This window comes from Chlorocebus sabaeus, chromosome 14, assembly GCF_047675955.1.
Source record: "Chlorocebus sabaeus isolate Y175 chromosome 14, mChlSab1.0.hap1, whole genome shotgun sequence".
NCBI classification, from domain to species: Eukaryota; Metazoa; Chordata; class Mammalia; order Primates; family Cercopithecidae; genus Chlorocebus; species Chlorocebus sabaeus.
This window is the reverse complement of record NC_132917.1, coordinates 95,173,152-95,186,362: the sequence shown is the minus strand read 5'-3', so window position 1 is coordinate 95,186,362 and position 13,211 is coordinate 95,173,152.

Here is a 13,211-nt window from a genome sequence, read left to right as displayed (position 1 = left end):
AGGTGCTCTCAGAGACGTGGTGTCTGCCTCAGCCAGCACGTGTTCAGCTCCAGCATGAGGCCCGAGCCTTCCCGGGGTGGGGGCTGTGTCTACACCAGGACTTGGTGTAGTGTCTAATCAGGATAGTGCTTGCCACAAAGCTGACGCTTGACAAATTGTGCTTGAACAATTAAATGTCTTAATTTAGCTTACAGAAATAATGGATTTTTATAACAGCTACCAGATGACCCTACACACACGTGTGCACAAACACACATAACTACAAATGTTTACATGTGCAACACCTTGCACAAACCCACACGAAGCCGACGTGTGTGCCTGAACCCAGCTCAGCCGAAGTTCATCCATCAGCTGCCGCACGCCTTTGCTGTGCTAGTCCTGGAGACTAAGCAGAGAGGCCTGGGCCCCAGGCAGCCCATCTCTAGAGAACCAGTTGCTCGCCTAGGAAGCTGACACAGGCAGAACATGGTATGTTCAGACAAGGATGGTGTTTGCGTCCTTCCCCTGCTGTGGGAAAGGAGTTTGAGTAAGATAAAGAAACAGCCGTGCTGGAGGCACTTCTCCACACCTGCAATGTGTCCCACAGGTCCTACACTCCAGAGACTGGGGAGCCGCCATGGACTGGAGGAACCCCAACAGGCACAACGCAGGCCCTGTGGGACCCGGGGCATGAGAACGGATGTCACTGGACCCACAGCAACATTAGGATGAATCCCATAGGTGAGTCGATAGTATCGAATCATGTGAATTTTCTAGGGTAGATCGTTTCGTCAGTCAGGTGTTAATGTCACCGGGAGTGGTGGGGAAGGCATAGGAGATTTCTGTACTAACTTTGCAACTGTTTTGTAGGTCTAAAATTATTTCAAAATGAAAGATGGTTAAAAATAAATAGATGTGGCCGACAGGTCGCCAGTCTTAGCAAGTTTGCTTTGCAGCTGATTCCCTTTGAAGGCCCTCGAGCCGTCGTCAGAGTCACCAGCAAAAGAAGGAAATAATGACCGAGGAGCCAGGCAGGGCAGAGCAGGAGAAGCCAGGCAAGGGCTGGAGGGTGAGGAGGATGTGCAAGTGGAGACCCCTGCAGCCAGGCGGCAGGACGGGTGGGCGGTCTGTGGGCTGTGCTCATGGGCAGTTTCCAGAGTGACTGAGCGTGGGTTCTTCCAGGAATGCAGCTGAGGCATCCCAGCAGCTGAAGGGAGGTCATCAGGGTCAGCTGGAGGCCCAGATGAATCACAGCATCCTGGGAGGAGGACTGGGCCCAGGAGGGCTTCAGCCAGGACAGATTCGATGCCCCATGTCACTAGGTAAATTTTCAGCTAAGTGGCATGCAGGAGGGATACCCTGTGCCCCCCACCCCCATGCCCTGCCCTGAGCACATGCTCCATCCTAACCACCCCACAGACCCCAGCCCAGGGCAAGGCCCAGCAGAGCAAGGGGGTCTGCTCTTCCAATTGCCTGCAATAAACATGAGCACCAAGTCTACAGGTTTGCCATTTTAAAGCTATGCCAACATGGCCCCTAGGAAAGTATCAGAGCCCAATCCTTCCGTGCCCTGCCCTCCTGGGAAGGCTGAAGCCAAATGGCGCAAGACCAGGATGCCCACCATGGCCAGTCCCAGGACCTGGCTGGAAGGGATGGGAGGGGTCTGCGGCTTAGAAGAGTAATTCTGGCAACTCTGAGGCGGTGGGAGAAGAAAGGGGAGGAATCAGGCCCAGGAGGCTGTGGTGCTGCAGCTATGGGCAGAGCCCAGAGAACAGGAGGGAAAGCAGCGGGGCTGTGGGACAGGAGGGATAGGCAGAAAGGCGTCTTGCAGACAGAACCACGGTCCCCGAAGTGTCCTACTCCCTCCCCAGACCCTGTGGTCACACCACATGATGAAGGGGGTTAAGGTTGCCAACCAGCCCATCTTGAGATGGAGACACCATCCTGGATTATTGGGGGTGGGTGATGTGGTCATAGGGTCCTTGGAAGTGACCATGGGTGCAGAAGGGTCGGTGTAGGCCAGCGCAACCTAAGGAGGACTCCACCAAGGAGGGGCTGAGCTGATGACCGCTGTGGCCTGCCCATGCCTTGACCTCAGCGCTCAGACCCATTCTGGGCCTCCGACTTCCTCCGCTAGAGGATAAGCCTGTGTCACGGGCACTGAGTTGGTGGAGATTTTTCACAGCAGCCACAGGAAACAAGCCCAGAGGCCACGGCTGCGGCTCCATCCAGGGCCCCAGTGGCTATAGGCCACCGGGACCCTGCAGGTGAGTCCCGCCACTTCCTTAATGGTGGTGGGTCCTGGATGGGCTCAGGGACTGGAGATGCCTGCAGGGCCTGGCACATGGGGTACCCAGTCTGGTCCTGGGCCTGTGAAGGGATGGGGTGGGTTTGTTTGAACGTAGACAAGGTGGGGGTAGCCAGGCCAATGTGGACAGCCAGCCAGGAGTGCGGAGCAGGAGGAAGGGCTACAGTGTGGAGTGACTGGTGGTGTCGTGAAAAGGTGATGGAAGCTGCGGGAACAGATGGGACCTCGAGGGAGAGCCTGAGAGGCCGGAGGGTGGGGGCAGGGGAGAAGCTGGGAGCCCAGCCCCTGCACGGGGAAGCAGGTAGCAGAGCCCGGGCCACAGAGGGAGGTGTTTCAGGAGAGCAGAGCAGTAGGGTGCTGAGGAGGTCCCGAGGTGCCAAGGACATGTGGTAACAGCTGCTGAGAGCAGTGGTGTTTGGGTTTCATTTGCTTTGCTTTGCTTAGGGCAAAGGAAAGCTGTGCGTGTCTACAGGTCACCAGGAAGGGGGAGCTGTGGAAGGCGTTGAGGGGCGGCTGGGCAGGAAGGGAATCTCAGAAGGAGGGACAGACCCTGAAGGTCATAAGAAGTCACCTCACCTGTCATAACCCTGGGGCTCAACCTGAGGGGGATGATGGATGTGGAGCCCCTTCCCAGGGCCCTGCCTCTAGCCCTCACTTCCCCCACTGGGCTGAGCCTTCTTGCCCTTTGAGGCATGGAAACTTGTCTGAAATCATCCCACGTTCTCCCCACACTGCTGTTTCTAGAATGAGTCTCATGTGCTAGGTCCCTTGGGCCAAAAGCCGCTTAGCAATCATAACAACTGTTTTATTTTTAAAAAAAGAAAAATAAACAGCTGTTGCCTGACTTTTAAGATGGATGTTTCTGCTTTGGGTCTGACAAGTCTAATGAACAGACAGTTCTTAAAAAGGAAATACGAATGTCCCTCTCCCGCATAGAAGACAGATGCTCAGCCTCACTCATCAGCAGATGCAGTTCACACAACACCAGACACTGCGTTCACCCTCAGAGTGGCCAGAACCTGTGGGTGTGGCAACGTGGTGGGAACCCAGAAAGCATGGCCCCGGGAGGGGAGCTGAGTCACAGATTGCCTGTGCACAAAGGAGAGTTCATGTGGCTAGGCTGTCACAGCAAGACTGCTGTGACATCAAGCAACTGACAGCCACGTGTCCACTGATTGGGGCCACGTGAGCAGGCTGTGGCGCTTCCACTCCACGGAGTCCAAGCAGCTGCAGACAAATACAGAAGTGAGGATGGATTTGCCAAGTTCACTGTGTAGATTACTAAATGAAGAAAGCAAGGCGTAGAACAATAAAATAGTGTACGCTCTTTTGTAAGAAAGTAGTGCAATAAGAAAACGTGTGTCTATATCTATCTATCTTGGCATTGGCTTTGCATAAGAAATACCGGAATGATATGCAAGGTTCTAATAAAAATGGCTAAGGGATAGGAAAAAACCAGCTGAGAGAGCCAAGGGGACATGTGCTGTCTCTGGGTGTACCTTTCCAAGTGCTGTTCACTTTCTTTTTTTTTTTTTTTTTTTGACTTTTTAAAAATAACTACTTTATTGAGACTAAATTCACACAACATAGAATTCATCCTCTTAAAGTGTACAATTCACTGGTTTTTAGTGTGTTCACAGAGTTGTGCAGCCATCACCACTATCTAATTTTAGATCATTTTCAGCATCCCAAAAGAAGCTCCATACCCAGTAGTAGTTACTCCCCATTACTCCTCCCCATAAACTCTTGACAACCACTAATTTATTTTTTGTCTGTATGGATTTATTTGCCTATTCTGGATATTTCATATAAATAGAATCATATAATATGTGGCCTTTTGTGTATGACCGCTTTCATTTAGCATACTGTTTTCAAGGTTCATCCATGTTGCATCACTTCATTCCTTTTTACACCTGAACCCATGGTATGGATATGCCGTATTTGTTTATTCATTTATCAGTTGATGGACATCCGAGTGGTGTCTACTTTTTGGCAGTTATGAAGGATACTGTTATGAACATTTGTGTGCAAGTTTTCACCTGGGTAAATGTTTTCAATACTCTTGAGTATATACACCTAGGAGTGGAATTTCTGGGTGATATGGAACTCTATGTTTAACTTTTGAGGACATGCCAAACTTTCTCCAAAGCAGCTGCACCATTTTACATTCCAACCAGGAATGCACAAGGGTTCCAGTGTCTCTATGTCCTAGTCAGTTCACTTTCTAACCATCTAATATCTTACACACTCACAATGGAATTATTTTGGAAGTCAAAGCTGACCACTGATAGCTCGCTCTCTCTCTCTCCTTGGTATTTACTGAGGATCACTAAACCGAGTATTTGTCTTGCCCCACCCCAGACATTCAAGAGGAAGGGTCAGGCCAGGGCAGCTCCTGGGTAGCTCCTGGAGTGGCCACTGCACATCTACGGAGAGGGGGAAAGGGAAGCGAGAGCTGACCCTCAAGACAAGGAGCTTCTTGGGAAATGAAATAGAGACTCTTGAAGAAGGAAAGAGGGAAAGAGCATCAGAGGCTCCCGAGGAGGTTGGGCTTGATGTCCTTCCCGAATCTCTCTAGCCCATACCCAGGCCTTGTGGGTCCCCGTCTCCCATCCAGCAGGGAGGTGTGGACAGAGCAGGGGAGTAGAGCACAGAGCCAGGCTAGCCCTTCACCCAGGATCTTTGAGAATTTAGCACAAGGGCCCCTCTCTTTGGTCTCAGAGCCTGTCCCTGAATATCAGAGCATCTCTTTCTTGAAGTTCAAAGGCACAATTCTGACACTTGGTTTCTGATGTGAAAATATCCCACTCTACAGACCGGCTCTGCATTTGATGTCAGCCCTTGCAGGGGTCAGGACGTGGTCTGTGCGACTGCAGAGGTGCCAGCTGTAAAGTCTCACCCTTGGCCACTTCTCTCTTCTCTGATGACAGCCATCTGGCACTGCGCACTTACAAAGGGAAGGACAGGGCTGACCCACAAGGCTCCTGAGTTGCTGAAATCATGGCGAATCCATCCTCCACCCTGAACTCAGCCCTTTCATCTGTCTCTTGGATAAAGCATCATGGCCCTAATCAATGTAAATCAGTCTGGGCATGACATTTTGGCTGCTCATTGGAATCATGATTGATTATATTTTTTCAATAACTCATCAAAGGACCTTAGGTTTTAATCAAAGACTTCAGAATCTTCTATGGGGCCAAATTAAATCATTGCCAGCCTGGAGGGAAGTCTCCAGTGGCATACCATAGGGCTCTGTCATGTCAAATATTTCTATAATGTAGATAAAGACATCAATGCATAAATATCGCATCTACTGATTACACAAAGCTGAACAGAACCGGTAGATACAACAGGTGGCAGAATCGAGGTCATGGTCACCTCAAGGGGAGGGATTAGTGCACCAACATCAGTGAGCTCTGGCTCAACCCAAGTAACTGTAAAACCTCATGTATGGAAACCAGAAATCGATTGCACTTGGCCAAAGATCACTTTCAGGGTGACGGGTTCTTCCAGAAGTATGGTGTGGCTGTGACAAAAATGAATACACAGTTACCTACATGGGTGGACACACGGGACCCCACGGCACCAGCCCAGAGAGAGTCCAGATGAGGTGGCTGGCACATCTTGGGAGCATGTGGGAGCCACCAAAGGACACAGAGCCATGAATCCTGGAGAAGGCTTGGGAGGACGTAGCACGCTCTTGGGACTCAGGGGCTAGAATTGCTTCTGGGCCCTCCCAGGAGATGTGGGCAGAAGCATGCCCTGCAAGGGAGGAAGGGCTCTCTTCAATTACAGACTTGGTCACTACCAGACTTGGGAATTACCCATCAGTAAAAACATTCACATTGCATCAACCAAGTAAATTGCAAAAGAGCTGCGTTTTAGGCTTTATATTTCCAAAGCCCTAGAACTTTTTGTTCAAATTAAATCATATCTAGAAGGCAGGTAAGGTTTATAAACCCGATAAGAGTGGAGTTATTCTTCTTGAAACAGCAGTGGGGGCCTAGAAGCCCAGTGCGTGGGTGCCCCCACCTGTGACTTCCCTGAGGCCTCACGCGGAGCACAGCCTGACAGCCACTGTGACAGAAGGGCCCTGATCCCGGTGTGGGCTTGCTCCTTATTTCTCTCAGGTGAACTCAATGTGTCTATAATCTAAAGCTGCTGTGCATGATGGGACACATCAGATGACACCCAAAGGCCTTGGGAGAGAGAGCCGACCTGGGAGGAGACCAGGATAGCACAAAGGAGCTCTTACCAAGCCCTGGGGAGAGCCCACGATGCTCTAATAAGCTCCTGACGGATCTTGTAAGGAAGTTTAGACTTAAATATATGATGCAGAATTGCTGTCATTCCGCCCCGTGACGCCCCCTCTACCCTGTGGGCAGTGGACACCTCACACAGGAGCTCTCAACACCTTTGGCCCCAACTGCCTAAAATCTCCTGCTTCCTTCTGTTTCGTTCTGTTAATTCATTCAATAAACACTCACTGACCAGGTGCGTGCTTGGCCCTGTGATACAGCAGCGAACAAGGCAGAGGAGGTCCTGCCGTCCTGGGGCTCACACTCTAGAGACCACCCTCACAGACACAAATAGACACGTCAGGTGATGAGCAAAGGCCTCAGGACAGAGAGCTGACCTGAGAGGGAGGCCAGGATAGCACAAAGGAGCTCTGAAACAGAAAGAAAGGAAGGAAGAGCAGGAAGGGAGGAAGGGAGGAAGGGAGGAAGGGAAGAAGGAGGTAGGGAGGGACGGTAAGCAAACATTTGAAAAATCCTTATACCAATGTATGCCCACACATGAGCTACTGCCAACACAGACCTTGGAGGGCACTTGCCCTGCTGCCGGATGGAGGGGCAGGCTGCCCTCACTGCTGACCTGGGGACCCCATGAGGAACAGCAGGACATCTGCTTATCTTTTTTGTTAGTGTGCTCTTCTATGTATCTTTAAGAGAAGTACCAGACACATTTTGTTTCCGTTAGAAAACATGGTTACGTTTCATTTCTGTCTGCTAGTCAAGAACAAAAGAACATCTATCTTCTGGCAGAAATGTTGGTGCGGAATGCCCCGGGCCATATTGACAGAACCATGGGCCCGAGGAGGAGGCTGCAGATGGGGAAAGGTTCAATATCATGGGTGCTATTCCCATAATATTCTAACAATATTATCCACTCAATGTCATGCCAACTTTTAACAGAATAAACTTAAAAGCTTTAAAAGAAAAAATTAGCTCTTAGCGAATACAAACAGCTAAGGATGAGAGTGACAGCCTGTGAACCCACTTACCCATGTCAAGCATAATTTCTAACAGTTAGAAAAGCAGCCTTTACTATGATCGAGTGGGATAATTGAAAAAGTCCCGGTGGGGTGGTTTCAAGATTTCTCCAGCTCCTGATATTCCTGAACCCCCACAGTTCAAATTTATTTGTCTTGAAGATTTCTCACTCTTTAAGCCTGTCTTTGTAAAGCTACTGTCTCCCGCCATGCGGAGTGGCCCCTAGCACTGAAACTCACACTGCCTGGAGGAGAAACTGGGAATGGGCAGAGTCAGCGAGGCCAGGTCAGGAGGAGCCCAGCGCAGCGCTGCACAGTGCCAGAAGCAGGTGAGCGGCCCCATGCCCTCTCCTTCTGTCGCCCAGCCTCAGGGACAGTACTAGCTGCTTCCAGATGTCCAAAAGGCATTCCCCTCAGCTCACTTCTGCTTGGAGACCTCATTTCTGTGGATGAGCCTCTGCTAGTGTGTAAGACTGTCAGAGTCAAGCTATGTGGATAAACACCTACCCTGTTTCCTCAGAAAGACCTAGAAATGCCTGGTTTTGTCAGCCTGGTGTGGAGACAGGTGAGGTGCAATTCCCATCCAGCTCTGCCACTGCCATCTCAAGTCCTTAGGGTGCTCGGCCTCAGTTCCCTAACCCATCCACCTGCATCCTGAGGTTCTAGTAGGATCACAGGCATTAGAGCAATCTGAAAATTACAAAACTCTTTATAAGCAACTAAGAGCTGGGAAGATACCAGAATAAGCAATGTTTATATTTCAGTCAATGCTATTGAAATGTTTAGGAACAGCTGGACACAGTGGCTCATGCCTGTAATCCCAGCATTTTGGGAAGCCGAGGTGAGTGGATCCCTTGAGGTTAGGAGTTCGAGACCAGCCTGGCCAACATACAGAAACCCCGTCTCTACTGAAAACACAAAAATGAACTGGGCGTGGTGGCATGGGCCTTTAATCCCAGCTATTCAGGAGGCTGAGGCGGGAGAATCGCTTGAACCTGGGAGGTGGAGGTTACAGTGAGCCAATATTGTGCCGTTGCACTCCAGCCTGGGCAAGAATGAGACACCATCTCAAAAAAAAAAAAAAAAAAAAAAAAGTCTGGGAATGAAAGTTTTGTTTTACGTATTGCTATCACATCATGGTTTGTTTCTCACCTGACTCGAGCTGGGTAATTTGGGAGAGCGGTGGTGGACATACCCCTGCGAAGGCCCCCTCCCCTCCGGCACTGCTTGTGAGTGCCGGGTGTCTGCAGGACTGTGAACTCACTCAGCAAGCCCATCTGGCTCTCAACTTGCTCAGCCTCTATCAGTGATCGAGCTGACACTTCACCTCCAGGTGCACTGTTTAATTTCTTTCAGAACCCAGATGAGGAAGATGGAGGCTATTAGGCCCCTGGAAAATTCTACCACTTAGAGCACTGGTCAGAAGCATGGAGAGAGAACGCAGAGAATGGACGATGCAGACCCAAGGGAACTACCCTGTGTGTGGACCTCAGTATGCTGGCATTTTCTTCTCCCTTTATCCCTCCCTTATTTCTAAACATTTTGTTGAAGTATAACATGGCAGAAAAGTGCACATGTACATGGCCAGCTTGATGAATCTTCACAGAACCGTCACCAACACCAAGACCTAAAAATGCACCAGTCCCCAGAGCCCTCCCAACTCCCTCCCAGTCACTATGCCTCCCATGGAATGCACATTCCTCAGACTTCTGGCTTCACACATTTGACATGGATAGGGCTGTAGCTTGGTGTCCTGTGAATGTACTAGGCCAAGTGGGCTGTTTTGAGTTGTGTAGTTGGCTTCCAACTTCTAGACTTGGGCTAGAAAACTTAGGGTTCAGGGCACGAGCTGCTTTAACTTTGTGGGTGATGCTACTTGTAGGGGCTGGGTCCACAGGTGGGTTTCTGCACAGCCAGGAATGTAAGAAAAGTTTGGGCCTTATGTGATGCTGCTTGGGCCTCAGCAAAGGCACAAGGGCATTTGCATGAGCCCAAGAGAGAGTGGACCTTGAAAGTAGACCTTGACCTTGAACCACAATTAGCATGGGCATGTGGCAGCAGGAGCCTGAGTACACACAAGTAAATGTCAGTGCAGCTATCAAGACAGAAGGCAGTGGGTGCGACGGAGCCAAGAGTCAAGGACACAATTTAGGGAGAAGAGAGTCTTTGCACTGGGAGTAGAACAGAATTTGGGGCTTTTAAACCTGGCAGCTTCCACATGGTGTTGAACCTGCAAGTGCACAGAAGTCAAGAATTGAGGTTTGGGAACGTCTGCCTAGATTTCAGAAAATGTATGGAAATGCCTGGATGTCCAGGTGGAAGTTTGCTGCAGGTGGGGCAGTAGGGGGTGTCTCTCATAGAGAAGCTCTACTAGGGCAATGTGGAAGAGAAATTTGGGGTCGGAGCCCCACACAGAATCCCTACTGGGGCACTGCCTAGTGGAGCTGTGAGAAGACGGCCACCATCCTCCAGACCCCAGAATGGTAGATCCACTGACAACTTGCACCATGTGCCTGGAAAAGCTGCAGACACTCAATGCCAGCCCATGAAAGCATCCAGGAGGGAGGATGTACCCTGCAAAACCACAGAGGTGGAGCTACCCAAGACCATGGGAACCCACCTCTTGCATCGCATGACCTGGATGTGAGACGTGAAGTCAAAGGACATCATTTTGGAGCTTTAAGATTTGACTGCCCTACTGGATTTTAGACTTGCATGGGGGTCTGTAGCCCCTTTGCTTTGTCCAATTTCTCCCATTTGGAATGGCTTATTTACCCAATGCCTGTACCCTCACTATATCTAGGAAGTAAGTAACCTGCTTTTGATTTGATAGGCTCATAGGTGGAAGAGACTTGCCTTGTCTCGGATGAGACTTTGGACTGTGGACTTTTGAGTTGACGCTGAAATGAGTTAAGACTTTGGGGCTGTTGGGAAGGCATGATTGGTTTTGAAATGTGAGGATGTGAGATTTGGGGCCAGGGGTGGAATGATATGGTTTGGCTGTGTCCCCATTGGAAGCTCATCTTGAATTCCTATATATTGTTGGAGGAACCAGTGGGAGGTAATTGAATCACGAGGACAAGTCTTTCCTGTGCTGTTCTCATGATAGTAAATAAGTTTCACGAGAGCTGATGGTTTTAAAAAGAGGAGTTCCCCTGCACAAGCTCTCTCTGCCTGCTGCCATCCATGTAAGACATGACTTGCTCTTCCTTGCCTTCCACCATGAGTGTGAGGTTTCCCCAGCCACATGGAACTATAAGCCCAATTAAAGCTCTTTCTTTTGTAAATTGCCAAGTCTCGGGTATGTCTTTATCAGCAGTGTGAAAATGGACTAATACACCTGCACTGGCTACAACTTCTAGTAAAATGCTGAATGTAAGGGCATAACTCTGGCCATTCTTACCTTGTTCCCAAAGAAGGTTTTCAATATTTCAGCATTAAGTATGGTGCTTGCTACTGTGTTTGGGGGTAGATATCCTTTATCAAAATCAGAAAGTCTCCTTCTAGCCAGTGTTCTAAGAGATTTTTCTTGCCAATTTTTTAAGTCTTAAAAAGATGCTAGTTTTTATTAATATTTTCTGTATCTATGGGGATGACAATGATTTTCCCCATTAGATGTACTATGAATTACATTAATTTCCTAATGTTAATTAAAACCACCTAGCATTTCTGGAATAAACCAACATGGACATGAGGTACTGTCCTTTTTATATATTCTTGGGTTCTGTTCGTTAGCATTTTGTTTAGGATTTTTGCATTTCTGATGAGTGAGACCAGATTATAAATATCCTTTCTCAAATGTCCTTACCAGGCTTTGAAATGAAAAGTCATACTGGCCTTATGAGTTTGGGAATTTTTTTTAACGTGTTCTTGGGGATGCATTAGTCTTCTATTGCTGCCATAACAAATTACCATAAACTTGGTGGCTTAAAGTAATACAAATGTTTAGGAACAGCCAGGCGTGGTGGCTCACATCTGTAATCTCAGCACTTTGGGAGGCCAGGGCGGGCGGATCGCTTGAACTCAGGAGTTCAAGACAAGCCTGGGCAACATGGCGAAACCCTGTCTCTACAAAATACGTAAAAATTAGCCAGTTAGGTGTGGGTTTCCACCTGGGACTCCAGCTACTTGGGAAGCTGAGGTGAGAGGACTGCTTGAGCCCAGGAGGCAGAGGTTGCAGTGAGCCATGATTGTGCCATTGCACTCTAGCTCAGGCAACAGAGCAAGATCCTGTCTCAACACACACACACACACACACACACACACACACACACACACACACACACACACACATTTATCTTACGGTTTTGGAATTTAGAAATCTGACTCACGCCTCACTGGGCTCCAGTTGTCAGCAGGGCTGTGCTCTTTCTGGAGGCTCTGAGGGCATCCTTTTCTTTGGTCCTCCAAGCTCCAGAGGCAACCTCCACTACTTGGCTTGTGGAAGGAGCCCTTCTTCCACCCTCAAAGCCAACAGCATTGTAACTCTGACCTGGCTTCAGCTGTCACATCTCCCTCCAGCTCACAACCAGAAAAGGTTCTGAGCTTTCAAGGACCCAACCACACCTAGACAGTCCAGGATCATTTTTCTATCTCAAGGTCTGCAGCCTTAACCACATCTGTGAAGTTCCGTTTGCCAGGAAGGGGAACATATTCACAGGTCCAAGAATAAGGCTGTGGATGTCTCTCGGGGTCGTTATTTGCCGACCACAGGGAGAGTTTGTGAAAGATGGGCTTTCTTTAAATGTCTCAAATGATTTGTAATTAAAGTTATCTCAGCCTGACCTTCATGGAAACTTTAATTATACCTTGTCTTTTATTTTTCAGACAGAATCTCACTCTGTTATCCAGGCTGGAGTGTAGTGGCACGATCTCGGCTCACCACAGTGGCCTCTGCCTCCCAGGTTCAAGCAATTCTCGTACCTCAGCCTCTGAGTAGCTGAGATTACAGGCATGCACCATTACACCCGGTTAATTTTTTATATTTTTAGTAGAGATGGGGTTTCGCCATGTTGGCCAGGCTGGTCTCAAATTCCTGGCGTGAAGTGAACCACCCCCCTCAGCCTCCCCAAGTGCTGGGATTACAGGCATGAGCCACCACAGCTGGCCTGCATTGTCTTTGTTGTGAGATTTTCTATTAATTCTTACATTAACACATTAATTTTCTACACAAATTTGTCATTTCCTCCATATTTTCAAATGTATTGACAAGGTTTTAATGTCTACCACATTTGTAGTGATATCCTGTTTTTTATTCCATTTTTTTACTTTTGAAGAAAAAAACAGATTTGCTGAGGTATTTACATACCATAAACAATATTTTGGCTGGGTGCGGTGGCTCATGCCTGTAGTCCCAAAACTTTGGGAGGCTGAGGCAGGCGGATCACGAGGTCAGGAGTTCAAGACCAGCCTGAACAATATGGTGAAACCCCGTCTCTACTAAAAATACAAAAATCAGCTGGGTGTGGTGGCACGCACCTGTAGCCCCAACTATTCAGGAGGCTGAGGCAGGAGAATCGCTTGAATCCAGGAGATGGAGGTTGCAGTGAACCAAGATGATGCCACTGCACTCCAGCCTGGGCGACACAGCAGGTCTCTGTCTCAAAAAAAAAAAAAAAAAAAACAGATGAGTGCACAGTTCTGAGTCTTTAC